Source organism: Rousettus aegyptiacus, unplaced genomic scaffold (assembly GCF_014176215.1).
Source record: "Rousettus aegyptiacus isolate mRouAeg1 unplaced genomic scaffold, mRouAeg1.p scaffold_m13_p_13, whole genome shotgun sequence".
Taxonomy (NCBI): Eukaryota; Metazoa; Chordata; class Mammalia; order Chiroptera; family Pteropodidae; genus Rousettus; species Rousettus aegyptiacus.
In genome coordinates this window covers 64,660,349-64,681,674 of record NW_023416288.1, presented here as the reverse complement: position 1 = coordinate 64,681,674, position 21,326 = coordinate 64,660,349, and the positions used below count along the sequence as shown (strand labels likewise).

Genomic DNA, 21,326 nt, shown 5'->3' with positions numbered 1-21,326 from the left:
ATTATAACTAATATGACTATTCTGTTTCCACTATAAGTTAAATAATTTTGTTGATATCGTATACACACAGTGTTTAGCTAGGTACACTAAAATGTGCTTTTAAGGGAAATCATGAAATATCATTCATTCTGTTATTCAGGAATAACTTTTAAACTCCTCCTTTGTGCCAAGCATCAGGTTACATTTTAAAGATATCAAGATGACTTTAACGTGATCCTTGTACTACAGCTATAGTCAAGTGGCAAATACATACACCTAAATAGTAGTACAGATTAAGTTTGAGAGAAATAAGAAGGGAAGAAGTAAGGAATTTATGGGGCAATAGGTTTGGTGTTTTCCAGACAAAAGTAATACAGAAAGCATGTTCAGTAGCAGTAAAAAATTTAGAATGGCTGGAGCTTAAGGTGATATGTGGGTCAAGGAGGAGGCGTAGCAGGAAGTTTGGAACTTGGGAAATCCACAAAGCTTTTTAACCCTGAGGCTTTTCTTACTTCCTCTCTCTGTCTTTCTGTTTGTCTATCTCTCTGTCTCTGTCTCTCTTTTACGTTTAGAAAATTAACACTGGATGCAGAGTGCAGGATAGACTTTAGGGGGCAGAGGAAGTTAGTGGTTAGAAGATTGACCGATTTTTGTTAGTTTAGATGAGAGATAAGAAAGACTTGAACCTCCTGAGTGTATTAGTTATGAAGAAATAAGGGTAGATTTAAGAGGCTTCTGAAGAATTTTGGAACTCAGAGATTTTGGTGATAGAATCCATGTGTGAAGTAAAGGAGACTAAGGAGTCCAGATTCCTAGGGTCAGAGAGGGAGCCATGAGCAGAGATTTGAAACTGAAAGAGAAGCAATGATTCTTTTTTTTTAAATTTGTTTTGTTTTAAATCCCTTCCAGACCTATAAATTGATATATGCAGTAGCACCTGGAGATATGGTATGGCGCTCAGAGGAAAGGACACAGGTCAGAATAGTATGTTTGGGAAACAACCCCAGGAAGAGGAAACAAGGCATTCACCCAAGAAAGAACATCGAGTTAGAAAAGTAGGAAACTTAGAGTTACAACATCAAAATTTAAGACTAAGGAAAAGAAAGGAGAGGCAGCAAAAATCACAGAGAAGGAACATTCATAGAGATTTGGAAAAAAGGCAGTATGGCCGGGTGGTTAAGACCGTGCATCCTGGGGAAAGACAAGCTGGGTTTGGTTCCATCCTTTACCACCTAAGATTATGTGACCCTGGAAGAGTTGCACTCAGATTCCTTACTGTAAAACAGTGTAATGGGAACCACTTCTCAGGGAGATTGTGAGGAATCAGTAAGTTACTGAATGAAAAATACTCTCAACAGTGTTTGGCACATAGTAATAAATGTGAATGAATAAACATTAGCAATTATGATATACCAGAGGCTTAGTTTTGCTAGCCAGTTCAGGAGGTCTTCCTTATATAGCTTTTAATCCCTTATAATATAAATTATGTGGTACTATATCAACCCCAAAAGGATTAGATTTATTTTTAATTGCATTATATCAAAGTAACATTGTATGAATATTGGCTTATTTTGTAGATCATTAAGTTCTTTGTTGTCTGTTATGGTCTACTTAGTTTCTGTTTACAAAACCATACTTAATTTGTCTGACCTTTTAAAAACAAATCATTTTAGACTGTACTTTATTCTTATAATTCCTTTCTAAATGCTTTATATTCTTTTTACATCCAACTAGCAATAACATACTTATTTGTATAATGGTTAAGACTTTGTATTCACAACACATAATTTATAAAAGGATCTCCATAAGTTCTGAATGAATTATTTATTTTTAATGACAGGATAATTAGAAAAGTAACTGTTAGGATTCCCTTTTACAGATTTTTAAAAAATGAATATAGAGCTGGAAAATGATGTTTTAAAATGCATAGAAAAGCTGAGGGAACATGGCTTTATTATGGAAGTGCACTGAAACGTTCACTATCTAAAAGTCAAACTTCCAGAGCCATAGAATTTCCAGAATTTTTAGACAAAGAAATATTTGGTCAGGGAAACAAAAGTATCCATCATACAGTGGGTTACCCATCTGATCACACCTAAGAAGAACTCAGACCCTAACCTCAGACGCTTGGTGCCCTCAGGTTAGTTAACCATGTGGAGCCTAAGAAGCATGGGGAAAGCTACAGTCAGTGGGAAAAAAAAAAAAAAAAGCAGGAACAGCAAGTAAAAAGGAGGAGGAAAGGTTGACAGGTCAGCAGCAGTGGCAGAGATAATATTTATTGGAAACAACAATGAGTAAAGGATGGATTAAGTAAAAACGCAAGCACTGTCATCATGGAGCCTGGATGACTCTGGACCGGGTTAGATCAGGTTGGATGAGGTCTAGAGACCTGGTAAACTCATCAGGAGATCCAAATACCATGCCAGAAAGCAGGTACCGGCAGGCTGGAAGTTGGTGTCAGAGAGTAAGACAATCAATGAAGGCTGTTACGAAAAGGAAGAAAGCAGTGTATGTGGGTCCAGAAAGAGCTGCTAGCAAATCTGGTCAGGTCAACTGTCAACAGGATGGACTTTAATCATATAAGAGGACTTGAATGTAGTGGCAGGGTGACTATGGCAGGAGTGATCAATGCCTGGCAGAAAACAGATGCTCATAAAATTTTTTCAGAGGCTGACGACTAGAACTGGTTTACACTTCAGAACAAGGCCAACAACAAGGCTGGATTGATTAGAGTTACCATATGACCTGCCGGCATCAGTAATAAACTCTTTGTCTTAATGGTGAAGAACCTGCCATTATAAGCAGATGCCTCTGTCACTTATTCGGGCAGCAGAGGCTGGAAGCGCTCATTCCAAAAATGAAAAAAATTAAACAAAATCTGACAATCACTAGGGAATGGGAGAAAATGGAAAACAGCTAACTGTCCTTTAATGCCATAGCAGTGAAAAGCACCGTCTACCTTTACGGTGACAAGCTAAATAAGGACACAGTATGGGAGCCTGTTTGTCAGGTATGCAAGGGCAGTGCAATCAGACCAAATGTAGTTTAGAAGCCTTCCTATAGGATCTGTTTATAGCAGAGAGAAGAAGTGAGCTTCCAAAATTATCTACTTAAAGTGTCAGAAATAGACTTTCTCTTTTTAATAAACAAAACAGTATAACATATATCAAAAAATGCCAATTTTAAAGGCTAAAACAAATATTAGTACTTGACTTAAAAAAAGAAAGTTTGGTGTATTGGTCCTTTACATCCTTTGTTAAGTTTATTCTTGGATGTTCCTTCTGTTACAATAGCAAAAGAATTTTTTTTTCTGATATATCATCATTAGTATATAGACATAAGAAAAGATCAAATACTGCCATTTGTGACAACATGGATGAATCTTGAGGTAATCACGGTAAATGAAGTAAGTCGGACACGAAATGTTGAGAATCATACGATTTCACTCATTTGCGGGATATAAAACCTAAAGCAACAAATGAACAAGACAAACAAAACTCTTAGACACGGACGGATAACAGTTCATTGGTTACCAGAGGGAAAGAGGGAGGAGGGGAGGTAGAAAAGGTAAAGGAGTCAAATATATGGTGATGGAAGGGGATTCGACTTTGGGTGGTGAACGCACAATGCAATATACAGGTGATATATTATTGACTTTTACGCTTGAAATTGATATAATTTTATTAACCGATGTCACCCCAATACATTTAAGTAAAAAAAGAGAAAGTTTGGTAAAATATTGACAGAAAAAGAAAACATTGGTTTATATACTAAGACTCATAGTAAAACTCTGCAGATTCTTAATGTTCTAAAATTATTATATATATCGTGTATATAATATGACATATTATATATAATAATAGTACAAAATAGTTTCAGATTCTTATTTCTTATTAGTTATTCTTGGTAAACAATTTGAAAATGCTCTTATCTCCAATTCAATGCTATTTAATACATTTAAAAATTAGAGAACTAAAAATGCTGTTGACTGAATGTGTACTTTATAATATGTTGTTTGGGGTGTCTAATATAGACACAGGGTGAGAAAAGCAGATTTAATTATCACACATGTGCAGAGGACATAGGATGAAGGGACCTATCTGTTCCTCTGGGAACAGCTCCCCACTCCACAATTGAGGTGATTCCAGTGGTGCCGTCAAGCAAAGGCCCTTGCCAGCCAGCCATCCACCAAAGGAATGATCACGGCTCCCAAGTCTTGCACTAGAACATCGTCCTGACAAGTGGAGTTAGGTGAAAGGGAGTGAGACTCAAGGAGGACCAACCTCAGTGATTCTCAAGAACCGAGATATCATTTCCAGAGAAAGAATTTTTCTTTCTGCTGGAGCTGCTGAGCTAAGGAGATGTGACTGGAATCTAGCCTTCATTGTCTCCTGTTATGAAGAGGAAGCAGACCTACAGCTGAGAGAATAAGGCTCGCAACAAAAGCAAAGTAGGAATAGAGCAAAAACAGGTACCAGGTGGAGAAAGAAGGTCAAAGGACATGATATAAGACCAATATGAATTGTGGTTCTGACCAATTGCCAAATATGAGACCATTCATGGAACTAATTAGCTTAAAGTTTCCTTAATGAGCAAAAGCTTGAGAAAACAAAAAATATTGACCAAATTATTGTTGCTGAGAACATTAAATAATGACATGGGCATGGTACTAGAAAGCTAGAAATATCTAGCAAAAATACATTTTTTTTTCAAAAAAGATGTATTTTTAGCAACCAAATGTGGTGATAGTTTATTAATGAATATTCTAATCCTGGCATATTTACAAACTAGAGTTTAAAGTCTTTTACCATGGTACATATCTCAGAAATAAAAAGTATGTTTTACTTTGGGGAAAAAAGATAGTTACTACCCTAAATAGCATTGTACCCTCCCACCTTTCCAGGCTCCATGCAGAAAAGGGGAGAATGTGACTAGGTAAGACTTGGTACATGTGAGCAGGAGCGGCACGTTACTTCTGGGCTGAAGCATCCAAAAATCAGTGCTTGACCCTCCAGTTCTTTCGTCTTCTGCTACGGTGATTGTGGGGTTCGCACATGGAGATAGTGGAACCACCTGATGGAAGCATTTTTCATTGCTGAGTGACCATACGGAGAACAGTGGCTCGAGAGAGTCACTGAAGTCATAGCAGGCTTTGCATGAAAGAAAAAAACAAACCTCTGTTCTGATAAGCCACTGAGATCTGGGGTTATTTTGTTACCACAACGTAATTTAGTTTATCCTCAGTAATGTTTCCCTTTTTATTTCCCACTTCATTTTGGTCATGGGGTTTAGTTTGACAATATCTGAATAAGGCATTTCCCCCCCCAAAAAAATCCAAAAACTTTTTATGAAAGTACCCTTTTGGAAATGTAGACATGATTTATGGAAATTCGCTTTTCAGGGAATCATATAGATGCTTATAGTTGTGAAATGTTTCATAATTAATTACTAATCAAGCTATGTATATTATATGTTGACAAGATGTAGTCTTATTAAATCAAAAGTGAAACATTTTAACATTCACTGTAAATTTTGATTTTCAACATTAATTCAGGTTTTATATTGGTTGTGTAAGTCAAAATTTTCTTTTCCTGAGAACATGAACTTTTTCCTATTGATTTATTTTTTTCTATTCACTACATTTACGATGATATATAATGTACAGCATCAATGTACCGATGATTTTGCAGCTAATGACTTTTAAATTTTTATGTCTCAATAGACATATAAAACATTGTTTTTCATCAATCATTTTGCCAATTATTTTCCAAATTATTCTGCTTAAATTACATATATATGTAATAAAAATAACTAACCTATGGCGTCAATTGATTTTCCCTGGTTCATTTATCCAAATAAAATATTTTCCACAGTTTACAAAGGTGGCATGATTTTGTGCCTGAAATTTTACAAGTGTAGTGCAAACCAGCTTTTGCCTACTAATGTCCAAATACCTAAGTTTTTGTTACTAACTAGAGTGCAAAATATCAAATTTGCCAGCTAGCAGGTAATGATACCTGGTAGTGGAGCCAAATAATAGAGGTATTTCATATGAAGAAGGAAAAATGAAGGTCTTCAATTGTGCAGTTGGAGTAATTTTTCAGTTTCAAGTTTCTAAAGTGGAATAATGAACAGAAAAAGCAACTCTTGTCACCAATTAGGTTTCAGATTGATGGATGCAGCAAACCCTTACTGGGACTAAAATTGATTTGTTGGATGAGCAGACTTCTAGATATATAAAAACCATGGCCATCTGCTTTCTTTCTCTCATCACCTCTATTTCCTCTAGTGTCTTAATAGTGTAGGCTTATTAATTAATCTTACCTCTAATTAACATGAACATTGATGAGAATGGCCCCAATTCAATACCTTCAGTATCTCCTTGAATAGACATTCAGACTGCAGTTCTTTCCATGAGATTCCTAACAGAATTTATATACTGACAAATGTTTTCCCCCCACAAAGGCAGTCCATCCTAGTGGTGGCTTGGGAACCCTTCAAAGTCATGGGCAAAACCAGTGTTCCCCAAAACAAATGGAGCAAGAAAGGCACAATTGCTCAGTTCTGCCAATTCTGTTCATCTATAGTTGCAGGTACTAGGTAGAGTCAAACCAGAACGAATTAAGTAAACAGAGCTCTCAGTCTGTTCTTTCTATGTGTCCCCCACCCCACTTTAAAATGGTGCTTCTTTCACACACGCCCCTTGCAAAACTCTTGTCTTGGCAATGTGGATTTCAGATCTTCTGCCTATTTGGCTGGAAACTCCCAGAAGGGAGTTTTCTTTCTCAGTAAATCTATTTCTACCTCTGAAAACCATACTCATCATTTAAAGCCTCACTAGTCCACTTACTCAAGAAACTTTCCTGAATGTCTTTCTGTGTGGCCTCTGCTAAGCAACAAGGATGCATAACTGAAAGGCAATTCCTCCTTTCAACGCCGTGGTGAATACAGATGCAAACCAACATGTAAAATATAATGCAGTGAATTGCACGGGCATGGCATACAACAGCTATCACAGAAGCACAAGGAGAGGAAGCTCACCCAACCTTGAGAGGTTCTCAACAAAGTCTTCCAAATTACCCACAGTCGAATAAGTGCTTCTCCCTCTTCTACTTTCCCACATAATTGCCCTGTGGCAGTGTGCATGGTGATAAAGAACTTGGTTCTGAAGCCAGACATCATGACTTCAGATCCCAGCTCTACAACTTGCCCATCTTTGTGACTTCAGGCAAGTCATCACTCCTTTCTATATATCAATTTCTCCATCCATCTCATCTATAAAATGAAATAATAATATTTCATTATAGCATATGACATTGTTGTCATAGTTTATGACATTTAGAACTTCCTATTAGACCAATGCCTGGAATTTAATAAATAATAAATATTGGGCTGTAAATATGTAATTTTTCCTCTTCTGTAATGAGAGATTATTATTAATATAACTATAACTGTTGATATATTATCATTTCTTTTGACGGACTTCTCTATCTTGGCAAAATGTAAACTACAGGGACTCAATAACTACTTCTCAATACTTTCTCTACCTAGAGTCCTGAATTCTTTTCTTTCCTAGAATTTAATTTGTTTATATTTTCCCTCAACAACTGGCAGTTTAAAGGACCAACTTCCCTATGGCTGGGGTCTAGAATGATGCCCGGGGCCTAAATGAAGCACTTGCTTCTATTAGCAGGTCCTTCTTCTGGGGGCATGTCTCCTCAGAAACAGTGCCCTACATAACACCCCTCTTCTTCAAACCGACTTTCCTATGACCCACTCCAACTTTTCCATGGTTTCAGCTCGTTCAACAACAACCCACTTCTGTCAATCAAGACATTTCTTCTTGGCCCTGGATTCTCCCTCTCTCCATCCTCCCTGCTCACTGTGAAATCTCCTTTGTTTTATTGATAGTGATACTGAAAGCGTCTGTGTTGGCAGCATAGGTATAGGACAGCAGCATGTAAGCAGTTTAGTAAACCCTCACCTTACAGTATTCATTAGTTATGAATGAGAAAGAAATTATACTTTGATGTGAGTTCTTGGCCTAAATTTCATGTTTCATTATATCTTCGTATATTATATATCTTTTGGTATCATAAGTGAATGAGATTTGTTTTACTGCCATCAACTAAGAGTTGAGAGGTAAGTCAGTTAAGTCAAATGAGTTTCCTCTCAAATAACCTAGCATGTGTTTTAAAAAATGGATGACATTTATAAGAAAAAGTTTAAAGAAATTTTGCAACCCTAGAATGAACTATGTGAAATTCTGTCTCATCGAATAAATCAGGACCATTAATAAATCATTATCAGACAATAATAATGATTGCAAGAAAAATAATGAGTGGAGGTCATGAATGGAAGTGGTGCTACCAAGACCTGACTAAGTTGATCTATCTGTGATTGTCTTTCCATAACACAAACCTGATTGTGGGGCCTTAACGAATCCACTAATTGCTACTGATTCCTAATTATCCTGGGGCTGCAGTGAGATGAATGATGATTTCAGAATAAATTTGGGAATTGCATTGGAACTCTTAAGACAGGGAAGGAAAGTAATTATCTAAGTATAAAAGTTATTTTTAATATTTTTCTTATCGTTTATAGTTAAAATATGAGGATAGATATGTGACTCCTGGATGAGAGCTGGCTGCATAGGTAATGCAATATTATAGGATTTTGATTTCTGGGATGTCACTTACAGTACCAGAAAGATAGACCCTTGAGGAGACAAAGTACGTCATTTTGTGTGATTCAGAAAGTATATATTTCTTCAGAGAACAGCTAAAATGATCATAAATAATTTAAATGAATGTGGAGGGAGGAGATGAATAAAAGCCCATATTAAGTTGTGGAATCAATTCCAAATTGAGCACATTGTGAAAGATAAATGTAGTGTAGAAACTGCAATAAAGCCAAGTAATAATAAAAGTAAGGATTATAGTCATTCATTGAGTGTTTACTATGTCCCAGGTACTTGAAAGATATCTAATTCAGTGTTTCAATGTCCCTTTCAGGTAGGTAATTATTGCCTCCAATACACAGATTGTTTTAAATGTGGTTTAATTGATTTAAATCACTTGCTAAAAATCTCATAATAGCAAATAGTGGCGATTGCATTTGAAATTGAGATTATCTGACCCCACTGTTCATACATTATGCTGGACTGCCTCATCACAGTACCTAGACATTTAAGGAGAAAACATTTTGGCATAAAATGTCTTAAATGACTTCAGAGGTATCTATACATAGGATAGAGATAATAAATATAATAAAATTATCATGATAATACAGGCGAGAATTTGCAATTTGTAAGTGTGAATAAAGCTTGGAAAAATGGGACAGTTTTTCCCTTCCTTGTCATTTTGACAATACTTGGATAGAAAGCTTACACACACACACACACACACACACACACACACACACACACACACACAGTTGGTTACAAGAAGGAATGGGGAAATCACCTGTAAATCAGATTATACTCAGCTGTAGCAATACTAAAGTCCCCATGGCCAGAAGAAGGACGTAGATAAGATGTTCCTGACACAATCACAAAGCTGCCACAGCAGCACATATTTATCTAGTGCTGCAGAACTCATTTGGTATGAAGCAGAAACTCTTCTGAGTTCTTTCCTAAGACATACAGCAGGACTTGAAAGCTGTAAAGGACTGTACAAATGACATTGAACACTATCCATAGATCAGAAGCAACACATTTTAAAAAGACATGGGTTTTAGTTGAAAATAAGCTCAAGATGATTCAAGAGTTGATACAGCTTCCAAATGAAAGGTGATGTGATCTTAGCATTCATTAAGAAATCTTTAGAATCCAGTTCCCTGATAGAAATGACTTGTGTTATTCCAATTTCTCTTGGCATATTCTGCTTTATTCTTGTCGAAAAATTTCAAAAGGGACTTTTTGAATATTTAAAATGAAAAAAAAAACACCCCAAAATATTTAAAGGACTTTTGAAGAAAATAAACATGTTTAAAGTGAAAATGAGATTTAAACAACCATGATGGCTGTCCTCAAATATATAAAAGATTGATTGATTGCTATATGGAGGATGGAGGGTTAGCCTTGATTTTTTTATGGTCCCATCAGTGTAATATAAGTTAGAGATAAATTTTAACCCAGCCTAAGGAAAGACTTAGAGTCATTGGTGGCAACTGTAAGTTAGCTTGGAAGGTAAAGAGCTTTTAGTCACTGGACATATTGACACATCATGTAGACATATACTGGTTGGCATCAATTCTTGATAGACAATTTCTTCAGTGATCTTTAAAATTTTCTAAATGCTGACATTGTGTTTTATACATATTCCTTTGTAGTCTCCCCTGTCACATTAACATATATTTGTGAAATATTTTGACAAACTTTGAAACCAGTCTTTAAACATAGTTGGTTTGAAGATTCCTCTATAGTCTATGTGGAGATTTAACCTGCATCCTTGGACTCATTAGCACCGTATCTTCCCAACCTGAACTTCATATATATAACCGAAGTCAGAGTGTTGATGAAAGAAACAGGTAAAAGCCATTTGGAGATACTCTTAATATTTATACACATTACTATTTGGATAAAATTGCCCTTTCTTCCCATGGAGACGCCCATAAGTAGTCTTCCTTGCTCAGGGCGTGGGGAGTAGGAGGATCAGCAATGCTGGTAGCGGCTATTGCATGGTCTCCATGTATGTGGGCAACTCAGATGTCACTAAGGGTAAGCTCAGTGGAAAGCTTAGTATTTCAGGACTGTGCTGTCCATTCAAGTCTGCTACAGTATGATCACCCACTGCTTCCTGGTTTTTACCTACATTGAATTCTAATAGCAATGGGTATGATGGACTTTGACATAACTAAGGGAAAGCTGAATTGAATTATGTAATCTTAGCAAGATATCGCCTTGAGAATTTCAGAATGAAAACACCCTGGACAAATTCATAGGCAACCAGGCAATTTTATAACACCTCTTGAGTTTTCAGAATCATTTTTCCCTCCAAGGTGGATTGTAGTGAGATTGGCTCTGTGGGTTGTGCTTCTTATCCCGTTGAGGGAAAGTTCCCCTGAGGCCATCACGAGAAGGCTATCAAGAAGATGAACAAGATGTACCTTAATAAACAATGGTGTTAACTGTTTGTTAATAGGATCAAATTTTAGGAACTGTAGGAAATTAAATGTAGGGCAAATGCCAAGGAGCATACCATTGAGAATTTAGAAAAACATTGGGATAATGTGGATGGTTAATAATTTTTCAGTTAATTTGGCAAAACTCAAAATGTTAAAGCAATGAGAAAGTTCTCAGCTTTGGCTGTGGTTATAAAACACATAAGAATACCATAAAAGTCAAGGAAAAAATAAATGGAAAATAAATCAGTGGCAAAATCCTATTTGGGGTTGGGTCTAGAAGAAAGCTGAGCACATAGAAGACTGAGTTAAAACAAAAATTCTAAGTCCTGAAAAGAAAGAATTAGCCAGTATAAGAAGATGAATCTCTAGATTAAGAATCTTGATAACACCACAGAAATGAAGGCTAAGGAAGGGATTGTCTCCATGTGGATTAATAACTAGTACAGGAGGATGGGAGAAGCAAAGAGTGGGATTCATTTGCTTCTCTTTGGCAAATGTAGGAGACCTGGCAGCAATGCCGGAGAACATGACTGATAAAGTGCCATCTGCCAACTTCTTGACACTTGGTCTCAACACATGACACTCTGACCTCTTGTGCCTTCCCTATTATCGCTTATTCTCACTACTGTGCAGAACTTAACCATCCAGAATGTGTTGTGGTTCATCAGCTCGTGGCTCTGTTTGATGTCTACAACTTGTGATACAGCTGCTGCTGACACCGTAATCTATACCTGGAACACAGAATTAGGAGGCCTCGGCCATTTTCATGATGCCTCTGTACTCCTCAGAAGCAAAGTAAAAGAAAGGGAAGAAAGTATCTCAACCATCTAAAGCATGTATTTGAAGTTCACTGGGAAGATCTGGAAATAGAGCTGAGATGGACAACTCTGAAGTCTCCTCTACCCCACGGTTCTTTTCCCTCTAAGAAGGAATATTCCCAGGAGGTAGGAGCTATTGTTGCTGCCATCATTAGGTGAGAAAAAGATTCAGACATTTTAAAAAAAAATACAAATTATTCCTCATTTTCTATGACCTCAACGTTTGAAAATGCACCCATTATTTTTATGGATCACAACGCCAAAAGCTACAAAAGGCAGAGTTGATGTCATTTTGTTTTAAAATATCAATTATAAAAAGCCTAGAGTCTTCCTGTAATTACCAATTTTCTGGATTGTGACAATGAAATTATCTTTTTCCGTCTTTGTAGGCTTTCCAAAATTGGGTTAATTTGATGTTTCCAAGTCTAAGTCCATCGATAAAGAAATAGACTTCTAAGTTAAAGAGGAAATTTGGGGAACTCTTTATAGAATTCATATACTTTAAAACTCTGTGTTTACCACAGTAAAATCATATTGTTTATAATAAATGGGTACAGTCCTCATTCTGAAGCTTTGGTAACTTTCTACATGAAGAATCCCAGCACCAGTCTGTGTAGGGGTAGAAACAGTAAATACTGTTTGGGTGTTCCGTCAAAGGCTGATGGCACTCAGGATACCCAAACTCAATAGCTTTAACTTCTACCCCTGGCTCTACCTAATTAATTTCAGTTTTAGTATTTCTTGATTCAAGGCATCTTAGGGAAGTTCGGTGGGGCACTAACAAATCTGAACAATGCAGCTGGGAGCAACATAGCCTTTCTCAGCCCACACTAACACTGTCAACATAATGGCTACTCATTCTTCCCTTAAGTTCCTCCATCGATGGTTATTATCATGTTGTCACAGCCTGATTTTTTCCTTCATTATAAACTCTCTTCCCTTCTTCTTATTTTTATCTTTAGATAAATGAATCTGAACTCAGGTGAAACCTATTTTTCAGGTTCTGAAATAAAGATAAAGAATAGGAGCACTGAGAAAATGGGTAGTGAGAGGAGGGAGATTTAGAGACCTGTGAGTCCACATTAATTCTCAATCAACCAAAATAGATGAAATAATTATCTCAAATCTATCACAATCAGCAGTTGATATTACAAAAAATAATAATAACTTCATAAATTAAAACTGCCTATGTATAACTTTTTTCAACATTCTCTTTGGGTGTTTCAAAAACACAATTTCAACCATCAGGTTCTATAAAGAAACCATGTGGAGAGAACAGAGTTAGCCTAGTTCATGTACTCATATATCAGTTCATTCTTTCAGCAAAAGTTTCCTGCATATCTGTTATGTGTCAAGCACTCTCCTGGATACAGGAAAATCAGAGATGAAGAAAATAGTACCCAGGAGTTTAATATCTAGTAACTCAGCCCTGGAAAGTGCAGCATATGCTGGCGTTATAGTCCATCTACTTTTGTTTCTCCTGTTGGCTTGCAATACGAACAAGCAGTCAGATTTCATTCCATAAAGGGTAAGGTGCATTTCAATTTCTAAGTGGTTTTATAGTAGCCTGCTTCAATAAATGTGTAGTAAATGCTTAAAATGAAGGAGAACAATATAGTTTAACATTCATTCAGACTTTGGAGACTTAGGCTTGAAAGCCAAATCTAGGTTTAAGTCTCAGCTTCACAACTCATTAAGTTCTGTAAAACCAAGTTTTACTATAATAAAATGGAATATTTATGATGTGGCCTTTATAAAACCGTGATCAATAAAAGCACATATAGTACTGAGTCCTGGGCTCAGGATAGGAGCTCAGTTAATGGTGGTACTTTTCTTCTCCCACGTGATGCTTCTACTCAATACCTTGAAGATGGAGAATGAAAAGTTAAATGAGGTCAGAAATGCAAGAAAATGACATATGGAAAAAGAAAATTTGACTACGACTTTAAAACTTTTAAATCTGAAAAAAAGATAAATTCTTATAAAATTAAACTAAAGATGTAAGTGTAGAAATAAATGAGAATATGTACAACTTTTATTTCACCTGTATTTTGAATTTTACTTTCCCATTTTTGCCATGACTTTATCTTATATCAGCATGCATCAAATTGAAAATTCAGAGAAAACAATGTTCAAAATCAGGAAAATGTTTAAGTACAACTGGTATATTACTGTATTCCACAAAATGACTTAGAATATAATTTTTTTAAAAAAGAGGTTGAAACACACTTTTGGAAAAAAAAAAAAACAACATTCTTTCAAACTATAGCATGAGCATTAGATGGATAAGAGTATAAGTGTTTTTATTTTTCATTTTCTGTTTCCCGATTTTTCCATAATGTGATATTTTATATTTATAATTAAATTACTTCTTAAAAAAGAGAGATTAGCACACTAATGAATTTAGAGAATGTGGAAGACAATTCATATTTTATTGCAATTTTCTTTTTGTTGTTGAATAACAACAAAAGTAAATGTGTTGAATAAACACATTTTTTAAATTTAGTATTTCCTTACTAGTCAAGAAAGTATATTAACAAAGAATATAGTCAATCTTGTACATATTAAATAAATATTCAGATGTGAAAAAGATAAGGATAAAGCATCTTCATTCAACTACGTACATGTAATTAAGTATAAATTAAGATGTTTAATGTACAACATACCATCTTAATATACTATGTTTCAAATTGTGCATTTATATACTTTTTAATATTAAACATATTCATACAATTATTATTATAAGATAATTTGTTCTTAAGGAATGGTATGCCATGTCTGAAAATGGCAGAAAATTATACAAGGAGTCCCTTAAAGCAATAATGTACACAGGATTTACCTACTGCATTAGTTTCTTATTGTTGTTGTAACAAAATACCACAAACTCAGTGGCTTAAAACAACACAAATTTAAGTTGCAGTTCTGAAAGTCAAAAGTTGGAAATGGGTTTCACTGGGCTAAAATCAAGCGTCGGTAGCGTTGCATCCCTTTTGGAGGCCCTAGTGGAAAACACTTTTTCTCACCTTTTCCAGTGTCTAGAGGTCACCTGTATTCCTCGGCTCAGGGCCCCTTCCTATGTTCAAAGCCACAATTAAAGTCCCTTATGGTTACATTGGACCCAGTCAGATAATCCAGAATAATCTACCTGTTTTAAGGTTGGTTGATTAACAACCTTAAGTTCATTTGTTACCTTAATTTCCTTTTGTCATGCAACACAACATATTCACATCTTTGGAGACCTTTGTTTTGTTTACCACAACCATTAGCCATTGATTTTATGTTATCTATCCAAGGAACATTGGTCTATTTTGATATAGCTTTTCCTGTAATTTAAATTTATATCTGCATTGTTAATTAATGTTTTCATACCTTAAATATACACATAAAGTTTTACTAAATTATTGCAGCAGAAAATTCAAAAATTTTAACTTTTTGTTTGTTATTTACATTTGTCTTACAAATCTAGTCTCATCAACCTAATATAGAGTTGCCTATCAAGATACAGAACTCCTATTTAGATTTAATTTCAGATAAACAACAAATAATACTTGGGGATGTCATAAATATTGAACAAAATAATTATTCAGTGTTTATCTGAAATTCAAATTTAACTGAACATCTGTACTTTTTAGTTAATCAATCTAGCAAACCTAACCTAATATCATTTTTAAAAAAATAAGTTTCATAAATGATGATAATGCATACTGAACTGGGACATTCCATACAGAACCAATATATTTTAATATTGTAAATACTAATAATTTCTCTTCACATTAATAATTCCAAATTTGCTTTACTATTCAAGGGCATTGAGATTTCAGGATATTATGATAAAAATATATTTTAAAATATAGTTTATTGTTTTGTTTTGATGCTATGTTATATGCAGTATTTCATTTCAATAATTGGAGAGATGACTTGAAATAGACCAATTATTCCAAAATAGAATACTGGAATTGTGGAATAAGATATAAAAAAGAGAGTTTAAGCTATGGAGAAAAATGTGTCATTGAGTTTGTTTGTAAGCTGTTCTTCACTAAAATAATAGAGGAAACTCTGAATATTGTTCCTCTAGAGAACTGATTGTAAGAATTTGTGGGATCATCTGGCAAGACCCTTTAGAGAAAACTAAGATCCAAATATAAATGCCATTGATGATGCTGGAATAATTTCAAACAGAAGTTGAAGTCTACTCAGGCTGTTAAATGATTGAAAACAAATATTTGCTTGTCAGGATTTAAAAAAAAAGCTGCTGTTATGCCACATGAGACCACACTAAGCAAGTATTCATGGCTTCTTGCTAGAGTGTGAAACTCGTAGTGAACTGGCAAAAAAGAGCACTCTCTGGTAAAATAAAATCACATGGAACAGCTTTAAATTATTGTAATATTCTGAAAAAAAAAAAGAATATGTGAAGCAATTTGAAAAAGAAGCTATGCTTTAGAAATTTATCTGAGGGGTTCGAACTGAAAAATGTAACATATATGCCTTACTTTCTCTAAGATACTTTCTAGAAATTGTATCAAAGTGAATTTAGCTATGTAGAAATATATTTTCCCATTGATTGACATTAAATTGAGGTTATTTTCCTCCAGAAAATATATGCTTTTTAATCCTATGTTACGAACATAGCAATCTTTTAAAAATCATAAGGTTAAAGATTATTTCCTTTATGACAGTGTAAGGAATAGGGAAAAATAAGCAAACTGTTTTAACAGCTCCTCTTCTATTTAGAGTCATACTAAAGTCATAAAAATAGTTGTAAATATAACTTTACTTTAAACACAAAATCATGTCATAATTGATATTAAATAAGTTGTTGGCTCTACTCCATTAAACCAGATGAAAATGTGAAATATTTAGTGTATGTTTGGAGCGAGGTCTATATTGAAAGAATAGGGTGCTATGGTTAGGGCAAATCTATATAACAAAAACATAAACGGAAAATGTCTCAAGTACCCAAATGTATCAGTACAGAAAGCAGGGAACGAAGAAGGTGGAGAATGTCAGAGTGATTTAGGTTGGTTGGTTACAAAATATAAAGGATATCTATATCATCATCATCACTATTACCAACACTGGAATAGCAAGAAGGAGTAATCTAACCAATCTTGTCTGCTAAATACTGTTGTTATCCCATTTTACAGATGAAAGCTGGGGCTTTGCGCATCACCCACATATGTAGCACATAACACACAGTACATGGATAAATCAAGATTTGTATCCTGGCAGCCAAGCTAGATATCCATGTTTGTAACCACTGCCTGTGACAATACTGCCTCCCTGCAATTAGACTGAATATGATTTAATTGCTCAGGGTTTTAGTTTAAATAATGTACAATTTATAACTATTGTACATTGTGGTCAGTTAGAATTGACTCTAAAATATCCTGTATCAGAAATGTGGTCTTTATTTTTCAAAATAAATATTTATCTGTTTGCCCTATAAGGTTCTCAACCAACAAGAAGAAAACTCAGGTTACCTACAAAGTTTTCATACTTGAATTGAGTTTTACACTATCGCGAATTTCTTTTCAAGAAAAGAAGAGCTTTAATTTTTTGCTATTACAAAAAGACTTTAAAATACCAGCTTTCTCACAGAGTCTACAGGAGGAGTAAAATAAGAAAAAAAAATCAAATGAGAGAAAAATTTAAAGGTATACAAGGGAACTTAACTGGTTCTTGCTGCCAACATTTATAATTTGTCAAGAGAGGGCTGCCTAGTAGACGTAATTCCCTTCTTTCCTCCTAAGGCATTGTGGCAGAACAATTTATGATACTGCATTAACTGGAAGTACAAGGAAAGTGTGGTAGACGGGGATAAGGAACTCACTAATGTGAGGTGAAATCAAAATCAGTCTCTAACAAGAGATTACTTTCCCCATTAACTTCTCTGGGATCACATCAGAGTCTTCCAGCCGGTGGTTCATGTCTTTCTCGCAGTGATAAATGATTTGAATGATAAACAAGAAGTAATGATGAGTAGACTGTACCAAAGAAAAGCTAGGTAATTCTAAAGTAACAAAATCTGATGAACTAGATGTCTACTGTCAGCTGTAGCTTATAGCTCACATTTATTTGTTTATTCATGTTTTCAACCAGAGAGCAAAGAAATACAGAAATTAATGTGGAGTATTGAATATCTTTTTCATTTTCCTGCCTCAGATATCTCAGTAAAACTGAAAGAAACATATGGTGTGAGTACATACCCCATAGGGCTTTTTGGAAAAGTAATTCAGACTCTGGATCATATGTTTGTATCATGCTATTTGATTGTGAATGCACTTGATTAAGGTTTATGAGACTGATGACTGCCTCAAGCACATTTATCTTCTAAAATGCTTTATGCATTCATTTGCATTCTTTACTACATATGCATAATAATCTTCATGCGTATTTATTTAAGAATTAGGTCATGCCTCTGAGTGGTTGACCATCTCCTATGTAACTGACAATTTTCTCTACAATAAGAGCATCTTAGAATTAGACAGGACCTTAAAGAAATGGCGAGGAAATGACATATGCTGGGGGCAATGACATTCCTTAGGCTCTCACATCCCAAGAGAGGCTGGAAGAGAGACCACACAGTCAAGCCCTCATTTTACAAATAAGGAGACAAATCAAGAGAAGGTAACTTGCTTTCTCAAGCTCATGGAAATGTTAATGAGACAAGAACCATTCAGTCTGAACATTTCCCCCAGTTTCCACGCTCTGGCACATACTGACTTGAATCTGGCTTGAAATTGTTTATCACTTTCTTGTTTATCTGACTCGACAAAAACCTTTCAGTTGAAAACTATTTGCAGTGTACTTCGATAGACATTGCAGGACTAGAAAGAAGTGAGAGTCAGGAAGAAAAAACAAAAGAATTATATTTATTATCTCTTCCCGAAGAGTTTCTGAATGAGGAAACTATCATATGTACAGCCATAGATGCATAGATTGATAAATGCCTCATGAATAACAGAGAACACATATCTGGAAATGTAAAATAATGGATGTCTGGATAGAGTACATATATGTTTAGAATCTGCGATGTTTTGTAAGTTAGAAAAGAATTCGTGGGTTGGTTGATTTGGTAAGAAAATGGGGTTTATTGAAATGAAGTATGTTAGTAGAAAGACAAAATTTGAAAAGTTTAGGTTTGAGCTTATCTTCAATCAGAAATAATTTTAGTCTAAAAAGCCTTCAAAGCATTTTCAATAACACCTATAAACATTTTATTAGGTAATTATTCTGGAATCATCAGTTTTAAATCAGTCTCTTCTCCTAGAATTCAAGCTCTATGATGTAATTTGTTGACAGTATAGATAAGGGCAAAAGGGAAGAGGCAGTGTATATTAATTCTCAAGTTTGGATCTCTGAAAAATAGAGATAATGTTGTTAGAAAAAGGGATTAAAATAAAGATTACGTATAATGGAGAAATATAAAGTAGTAACTAAAAACATGAACCTGTAGTCAAACAGAATATGGTCAGCCCTAGGTATTCCTCATAGTTAATGAAATAAATGTAAAAATTCTTGACTTAACTTTCCTTCATCTGCAAAATTCACCCCTAACGGATGAAAGGAGATCATTTATATATAAAGAGCTTAGCCTAGTTTTTGGCACATAGGAGGCATTCAATAAATAGTCTATTTCAAATATGATATATTTTGATTTTAGATATCTTACTTTTACAATTTTAGTTTTGGATTGCTATCAGATGTTGGTTTCAGATTGTTTAATTTCACATTTTTGTACGTGTGAAAGAGCAGGGGTTAAGAAAGCAGCTCGAAAAGCACGATTATAGCTTTTATAGCAGAAGCCGTCTGAATGATGAGTGCATCAAGGGAATGGTGCCCGGGAGAAAGGCCAAAATCAAGGGAAGATGAGAAGTTGAACAGAAGGAAGATGCGATCAAGGAAGCAAAGAAACAAAAAGAGATTCACAGCAATATGGTTTCCCAGAGTGTAGGGGTGGGGAAAATATAAGATGGAGGTATTATTAGCAATCGCGAATTCATGCATGTTCTCTATATAAAGTACACTATAAAGAAGTAAGTGAGGTAGAAATAAATAATTTGAGAATTTTCTTTGGAGGCATGTTCTTCATAATCTTATGGTACTGGCTACCTCTACTCGTTGCTGTATCTTCTTGTCACCTGCTACATATGTTTCAATTCAAATGGAATTATTTATTTCATGCTTGTCATTGTCAGTTCTTAACAATAAGCCAGCAATCCAACCAAATGTTCAATAAGTTGTGTTTTGATTGAGTATTTTAGCATGGGGAAAGTGTCTTGTTGAAGAAAGGGCAGTGCCACAGTGATAGGCTGCCTGCTGGTGTAAACACTTTATGGTTTCAGGACAGGCTCGCAATCTACTCAATTCAATTTGTGTGGATGAGGACTTGAGAAAAACAGCTAGCAGGAGAAACATGACATTTAATCTTGTCTGAGAACCTGAAATCATCTACAGAAGCTATACGTACGTGTGTGTGAAATGCGTATTTGTATATGCTCACAAAGGTTGTATAGGGAGTTGTATTTCACGGGATCTGGGCAGAAAATGTTACATTCTTTGGTATTTTTCTGAAAATACCCTTGATTGAACAAATAGAGAGTCTAAAATTCTGATGAAGATATTCAACCTATTGTCATTTTTGGACTGAAAAGATTTTTTGAAAATGAGAATAAACTTGTCATCCTTTAAAAAATAAACACAAACATGAAGCCCACAATTAGTATTATGGGTCTTGATTTTGAAGAGAAACAACAATGTAATTGAAAATTAATTGATTCATATTTTATATGTTAGGTGCCCAAAGTTACACCAAAATGAGATATGTAGAAAGAAAAAAATGGAATGAATTTGGCCATGATCATGATAAGCAGTGAAATTCAAGAATATCTCAAAATTTTCCCAAGATTACTATAATATAAAATCCATTTAACATCCAAATTTACATAATGACAATGGTAATTGTATATTTAAATTGGGTTCATAATCATTTAGAAATTATTTGACTTTATTTCCAAAGAGTTTGCCTTTTTTATTTCAACTATCAAAATTCATCTGAGTATCATTTGGGAGATTTGTTTACTAAAAATTATAATCCATTGGGTTTTCTTGTCCTTGTATCCTTCCCTTTGTTTTTATCTACACAAACTGATTTTTATCCAGCTTCACTGTTTGGGGCACCAAAATCCATCTCCATACTTGGCTAGCTGCAGTCATTAGCCATTAATTTTTTTTTTTCTTTCTCTCCTTTAGCCCAGACCAGAAGGAAAGCCACAGGCTCTTTCTTGAAGTCCAATTTGATAGAGTCACTGTGGCAGCCACAGAGAAGGTTTAGAATCACACACACAAGCACACACTGTCCAGTGCAAGCGCCACACCTCCCACTCTGTTCCCGATTCA

The 21,326-nt window shown here is 34.9% G+C and overlaps 1 protein-coding gene across 6 annotated transcripts in view; it reads right to left on the bottom strand.

Moving 5' to 3' along the window:
* The window catches only part of GRM8 (glutamate metabotropic receptor 8), a 674,240-nt gene that overhangs the window by 42,101 nt on the left and 610,813 nt on the right, over nucleotides 1-21,326 (bottom strand). The window lies entirely within an intron of this gene.